The following is an 8,144-nucleotide window of genomic DNA, read 5'->3' as shown; positions in this document are numbered from 1 at the left end:
CATAATTCTGCACATATATTGTTATTATAGTAGTCAGTTTGAATCATATTCATTAGATTGATTTCAGTTTGTGCACATTAACAATAAATCTTCCAAAAGTTCACAAAGAGAGAGAGCAACATCAGTCATCATCCTGCCACATTCACTGATAATATCTAATTGTTTAACAATGATAATGTGAGGCTTGAGGACATGAATCTGTGATCTCAGTTCCTGCTGGGAAACATACCTTATGTAACTGCAATTGCATGGTCAAAACACTGGCAGTGATAGTCCATCATGGTTAAAGCTCTCTCTCACACATATGTTATAATAAAGAGGGGGAAAATCATACAAATATTGTCTCTTGATATAACTGCATCCAATTAAGTTTTCTCCAGCACTGCCTCCAGTACATTTAGATATCTGATGTCATACAGGCATAATTCATCTGGATTTATTTGGGATCCTGAGTAGAGCAACAACATTTGCAGCGTGCCTACTTTGCTCATCCAGCTAACACTGCCAACAACTCTTCATGTTAACTCATCTGTGCATCAAAGAGTTCACCAATAAACTATCTCCTCTCTATGTCAGCAAGCACTTGATAATTTACTGGTGATATTAATGTGTGTTCTGATGCACAGTTGTCTTGGTAATACATTCAATACATTATACAGAGAATGTCTTCAACTCACCCTGGCATTTTTTCAGTGTAAAAGGGAGGGGTCCGCTGAGCAATACAAGAAGAGAAAGGAAGAAAAAGGGGAGGGGTAGAGAAAGAGAGAAAATGAGCCAGATGAGTTTCCCCTTTGCCCTAACGTTCCATTCTATCCCAGAATACACTGGGGCCCTCTGACAGGCGCTTATTGCCTCACATGGATGAATGTATATTAGCTTGCATGTACACACACACACACACACACACACACACACCATGTCTCCATGACTTCAGGGGACATCAGATAGACTTACATTAATTTCCTGAGACTTACCCTAAGCCTAACCATAACCACTATTTGCCTAACCCTTTATATGTAAAAGACATATTTATAGAGAATGTCTGTCTGTCTGCGAACAAATTTAGGTTCCCACAACATGAGGAATACCTAGACCACACACACACACACAGACAGACACACACTCCTACAGCTAATATCTGATGTGCTTATGGGGGTGGTTGGTTTCATTAGTAGAAAGATCAGGGCACTAAACCATTAGCTTTCATTTCTGCCTCTGTACTTCTTCTTCTGTCTCATTTTTGCTCCTCGTGAGCATGTTGACTCAAAGAGATTAAATGACATGTGAATGCATCCATGCACTTGCACACACTCACACACAAAAGCAGAGAGAGAGCGAGCTTGATGTCAATAGGTTTGTTTTGGAGCCAGGATCAGGTGGTTCACTATGTAGGTCAGAGGGAGAATAAAAGGAGAGAGAAGACATGTGTCGGTATCCTCAATAATTAATTAGAACCCCTTTTTTTCCCCCCATCTCTGCCTCCATCTCTCGCAGACTGGCACAGACGTGGATAAATGGATAAGCTTGGAGGTAGCCAGGCAGACACTGGTAGAGGAAGTGGCAGACAGTCAACCACACATCAAGCTGTGGTGTTTATTTATCCCCATAGAGCCTTTAGCTCAGATGATCAAAATTCAGATGTTCAAATTTCTTCATTTTTAATATTTTCTGAGAGGAAGGCCACACATACGCATTTGGGGAACAATGTTGTGTCCTGGTATTTAGAATGTGTAGTATCCCTGTGGTCTCAGAAGGAAAAAGAGGGACCTCCGAGGTTGATGGATTTCAGAGAGGGATGGCACTGCTGAATGATTTACGTCTGTGGCTAATGCTTAGATGACCTCACGCATTCACAGGCTGGTGACACAGGATATCCTGCTGTAGACGTCAGCCTGGGGAAGAAGAGGAAGTGCAAAACACTGAGCCTCATGGGAAAGAAAATTCAGTCTGTATTTCCTCAATTTATGACAAAAGTATGAGTATGGAAACATCACAAACACAACAGTTAGGACAGGGGCATGTGACATCTAGTTGAGGTAAGATAAATATAAAAATGTATGTACAGACAGTTATTAACAGTTATTAACAGTTATTAGCAGTTATGTTCTAGCCATTTAGCCGATATGAGGAATGTAACCCTGCTTACACAATAATGGGCCTCTAAATTGGCAAAACTAAAAAGGATGCAGCCATTATGAAAAACATTACATATATTTCAATATATTCAAAGTTAGCCAGGTTAGCTTAGCATAAAGGCTGGAAACAGCTAGCTTAGCTATGTCTGAAGGTTATGAAATCTGCCTACTGGCACCTTTTTAAGCTTGTATATTAACATGTTGTTTCTTGCTTGTTTTACCTGAACAAAAATGTAACTTACTTCTCCCAACCAAGAAATGGTCTGGTTTATAATCCCCGTCATAATGCTAATTAAAACTAATTTCCCAAGATCTACTTTTTTAAAGATATAAATTACACCTGTGTTGTGTGTCAAAATGTCTGCCAGGAATGTCTGTTGTGGTTTGTATTTAATATATTTTGAGATTTTAAAGTCTTAATCATAGGGGGCGACCCAATTGCTGAATGGTTAGGGCGCTTACGACATGGACTGTAGTGCTCTGAGCAGCGAGTCCTCAGTTTGACTCCCGATCCGGCCAGACCCTTGCTGCATGTCACTCCCTTGCTCTCTCTCCCCATTTCCTGTCCTCACTGTCCTATTAAAAAGCAGCAATGATGTATTTTTGGTTTCTCATGGGCAGCTGTAAGCTGTAAACACAACATCTGATAATGACCTTATGAAGTTGATACAGCTATCATGTTAGCAAACAGTTGCCTATTTACACCCAACAGACACAGTGTAATGTTATCATTTATATGGAGCTGAAATTTACAATTTCTAGCTAGAATGGACTCCTAAAAAAATCACAGAACATTGTGAATGTTTCCTGAAAGTCCACCGAATAACATCCCTCTAAACCTTGAAGAACTCCACATCCTGAACATCCATGAATGCTCTGGTAACATTAAAAGCCAAAGCCCTTTACACCAGTAGAGGAAATTCTCAGAAAAATCTTGGAATGTACAAATTCTAGCTGGTAACCTCTTTTACATTACACATAGTCATTTTTACATTATTAAAATGAAAATACTGATTAGTACACCTTTAACTTCACTGAATGCTTTAAACTGAGGATGTAGCACAAACTTAAAACCAATACAACATCTGTAATTTACACTTCTGTACACAAATTATATATATCTATATCTATCTATATATATATATATATATATATATATAATATATATATATGTAATACTCTGATTGGCAATAACAGCCTTGACAGAGAAGTACATCTCCTGGTTTGACAACCACACTCAATTATCTATATTCTTGGTGTATTTCTGTTGCAGGACTTTCTCGAACATCAGAGACATTCTCTGGGAGTGAATAGCTGAAATACCCAGAACTGATTTTAACTATTTTATCGAACTGTGTGTGCATTCTGTATGTGTGTGTGTGTGTGTGTGTGTGATGTATTGTTCCTCAAACTTATGACAAAGCAAGAAATGTGTCATTGTCTTCCAAAGCTGTAACAAATGATTATCACAAAATTCATTCATATGACTGTTTTCAGTTCTGCCACAGCTAAGATCAAGGTTAGGTTACGTTAGGTTAGGGGAAATTTTTTGTCACTTTGTCATTCTGTGTCATTTGTCATAGAAACTAACGTTGACTGTTAGGTGGAAAATGGGATGCAAACAGTGATCTCTGTCAAAGTCACACGCTTTGTTAACCCATCCCTGCCTCCAGAAACCTCCCTCAGAGGCTTTGTGGCAATATAGAAATGTCCCAACACTTCTGCCTTTGCCTCAGGCAGACATCACATCACAGAAACCTTAATTCTATTTCAGTCCTATAAACACATTGCAAATGCTGTCATTTTTCTTGTACGTACAGTCTTGCAGAAACAGGTCGGAAGTGAGGGAGGAGACACAGGAAGTGAAAGGAGTGAGCAGGGAGGTAGGAACAGAGGCAGGGATGGAGGGGAAGCTCGATGCCTGAAGCAGATGAGGAATAAAACAATGGGGGAGCTGTGACATGACGGGATTCCCCTACATTCCCCTGTTTGGCTGAGGCCAGAAGTGACAACAGCCTGTTTGTCATGTGCAGGAATCAGAACCAAGGGGCACACATGTTTGTGTCTATGCACAGAGGGTTCATTGTTCCAGGCCATCCATGAATCAGTGAAATAATGTGAAATCTCCTGCAAAAAGAAAATTAGCAGCACGACCTTTTCACTGGATTAAAGAAACAGAGGGGAATCTTTGCTTCTGTGGTTTTGAATGGATCAGGAACACGTAACAGCTGATACTGCGCAGCACGGCACAGTCTGACCCAACAGGCCCAAGTTATTTTCACACACACACACACTCTTGTACTCACACATTCAGGCATGTTTTCACCCACATCACTCCCACTGTATTAATAGGGTCACAGATAGTTAGCGTTGTCTGTTTGCTTACAGGGCTGTTGGTATCACTTCCTTTTTATACAGCCTCAGGTGTCTTTGTCAGCCTCGGGGAGGGTGGGGGTTTGTGAGGTGGAACAATCTGGCAACCAGTGGGTGAAGACCTGGGGTTCTTAAACTGCAACTGATGATTAATGGAAAACAGGTGAGCTGGAGACCAGGAGCTGTGTCATGCCAACACACACTGACAAACACAGGGGAGTAGACACAGGGGAAGACAGACAGGAGAGAACACTAGAGACACTGGGAACACATGAGCACATCCCATTTAGGGAAATGCTTCTGCCAGAGTCTGTGTGTGTTGGGGGGGGGGGTGATACACGATATGTGTGTTTGTGTTTTCAGGTATCTGTTTCACATTCTGCTACAGAACATCAGCCTTGCTTTTTTATATATCACATCCAATGGAGCGGTGATGACTCAACCCAATTTAACAGCATCGTCGAACAGGGAAGATATTAAATTGACCAGTTTTAACTGTAAAAGGGCTCATTAAGTCTACAAAACCTGGCAAGGTATAACATCATCTCCATCACCCTGGTGCCCATATAATCTTTTTATGAGAGATTCTTCTTAAAGCAAATAAATAATAATAAATAATTTAAAATTGAAGAGAGGATGGGAAGGTCAGACTTATGATTCCATCTCTGGGCAAATCAAGAAATGCAGCTTTCCTGCACAAATTCATTTATTAACTGATTCACTATAGTTATGGGCTGGATTCATAATACTTTCATGCTTTTAGATAAAGTTTATGCTCCCAACTGTGATGATGATGATGATGATGATGATGGTGATGATGATGATGATGATGATGATGATGATGATGATGGTGCCTTTATTTAATGGATTTTTAAGAGTTTAAACAAAACACCTGATGTGTCTGCTTCGGTCCCGTGGGAGACTTTAAAGTTATATATCATGGAGAAAATCACTGACACAGGATATGGGAAAAGAAAAACTGACAAAGTTGTCACATGACATATCTCAGCTTGATAACCTGTATGTTAGCTCTTGATGCTCTGAGAAGGAGCATCTCTCCTGACAGGCAAGTTGACATTCTTATGACACATCATACTTCTGAACTTCTGCACAAATGAGATCCATGTTTTATTAATAAACATTTTTGATACTGCCTTCTGTCTGAGTCATGTATTTGAGTCTACTGTTTGTGCCAAGCCTGATAATCTTGGGTTTGAGTTATGCTGCTGTAGTTTTGCACCTTACCACACCTGTTCTTCACCCATGCACACCACTGACTTTACTGATTACCACACCCCATGATATCAGTATTTAATTTGGCACTTTAATTTAGTTTAGTTTTACATTTGTTGCCGTCACTTGTAGTTTCCTCTCGAACCATAAATAGGGGAATGTAATGCATCCAGCAAGTTCTGGGTCTACCCTGGTCTCCTCCCAGTGAGACATGCTCAGAAAACCTCCACAGGAAGGCACCCAGGAGCCAACTCAACCTTTCAATGTGCAGGAGCACTGACTCTACTCCCTCTAGATGTCCAAACTCCAGCACGCAGGCATGACGTGCTAATGACAGGCACGACTGAGTTTATTCTGTTTTCAGTTTCTTCTCACAGTGGGGAAAGTGTGAACAACCTCTTCTGTAACATAGTTCACCCTGTTAATATATTTACATCTTGTGGTCTGGTATTTTCTCATGTTGCTCATATTGTAGTATGTGTGATAACTACTGGGCTGTAGTTGTTGCTGAGGTGATGCATGGGAGTGTTAAGCTTACATTAACAGATAGCTATTATACAGGCTAAGCAGGCCTTTCTGTACCCATCCCAAGTCTCATGTCATATGTGTTAAGGTGGACCCTCACCAGTTTACTTCTTGTACAAAGTATATTCCACCACATACTGTAAAATGAGAAATGACTGGGTGGGTTACATGTGTTCATTAAAGCATTGTCCAGTAAATAACACCATGTACACCTGACAGTTTGTTGCATGCGAGTGGGCTTGTTTGGCAGAAGTTACAGATATTAGGGTATACATTTTTTTCCACATAGTGCTGTGTCAGTCTGAACATGGCCTTACAGTCACACCATCAAGGATGGCGCTGACTATCCCGCTTCGACATGCTGAACCTTCCTCTAGCACATCTGGGTCTAGTTAATACAAGACCCAGGGGGCATTAGACATAAATGGAACACACGTTGTAAATACACAATCAAATCAAGCTCCAGTATACGGCGCATTGCATGAATTCTGCATGTAAATGTGAGCTATAAATGCTCTGCCTCCTTCCAACATTGCGTGATCGTTTCTGTGCTGTAAATTGCATGTGATGTCAACCATAAAAGCCTCTATATATGCATGGGTGTGCATATATTTTCTTTTTTCACCCCAGGCACACAGTGTTGGGTAATCATATTTGATTGTTTGTCTTCTCTTAAGCATTTTTCCCTTTCTCTGTTTCAGTTTTTAACTTTGTTTTTACTCCTTGTTCATCCCTCTTCTCCCTTTTCATGCTCGTCTCTCTGTGTCTCTCAATCTTCTATCCTGGTTTTGTCACTGTACGCAAGTTTTCATGTCTGTCAATCCTCATTTGCTTCCCTTCTCATTATTCCTCTCTTCCAGCCCGTCTATGTCTCTGTCTCCTTTACCTCATCTCTCTCCCTCTCTCCCTCTCTGAGAAGTTTAACCTACTTACACCACAGCTGTCTGATGAATAATGGAAGAGAGACAGTTACTATCAGTGTCTCCATCAGCAGGATCCTGCCTTTGATCTCTGCTCCTCTTCCCTTCCCTCCTGACTTTCCTCACAACTTCTCTCTTCTCCTAAGATTCTCCTCAGCTCCTTTCTTATTTCAACTCCTCACCTCTGCTCAGTTTCACTTTATCTTGACAGTTTGTACAAAAAAAACTACATTTATCAGCACTCATACAGTATTCTAATATTTGAACTTTTTGAGGAAAAAATATAAAACATAAGTTTCATCACATTCATTACAAACACCACATATAAATGGCCACTGTGGCCATTAATGACAATTACAATTATTGGTCATACCAGACCAAGTAAGGACTGAGCAGGGGCTTATAAATTGTAGATTCAACTTTTCATGAGTAAGAGAATGAATGTGTTCTGTCTTCTTTTAAAAGTTACTTGGTATCACTTTAAAGTAAACAACTCAGACATTATTAACGAATGATGGACTATGATTACATCATACTGTAAATAATTAACTTAAGGCTGAATTAAAGTCAGAGTTCGCTGCAACATATCTCAGAACACACTGAGCAAGAATGCAGGGATAGGTGGCCAGTCACAGAGAATGCTCAATTCCGTTTTTTCAGGCGTAGACAAATATTTATTTCACACATACACAGTTTTCATTGAAAACCTTTTTATTGTCACTCTTTGTTTTTTGTGTAACAGAAGAACCACCAAAACACCTGTAATGATAAACCTGGCATTTTTCTAGGTTTTTCTTACTGATGGCAAATCCCCTGAAAAGAATCAAACCAGTAATATATAGATTAATCTATTAGTACTATCTGACTTCTTTACTGCGCAGCATGCAGCACCAGGCCCACTGGTTTATTTCTTCATTAGGCTCTTCATGTAATGAAGAGCAAAATCCTTGATAAGTAT

Source organism: Lates calcarifer, linkage group LG11 (assembly GCF_001640805.2).
Source record: "Lates calcarifer isolate ASB-BC8 linkage group LG11, TLL_Latcal_v3, whole genome shotgun sequence".
NCBI classification, from domain to species: Eukaryota; Metazoa; Chordata; class Actinopteri; family Centropomidae; genus Lates; species Lates calcarifer.
Note: the sequence above shows the minus strand (reverse complement) of the source record.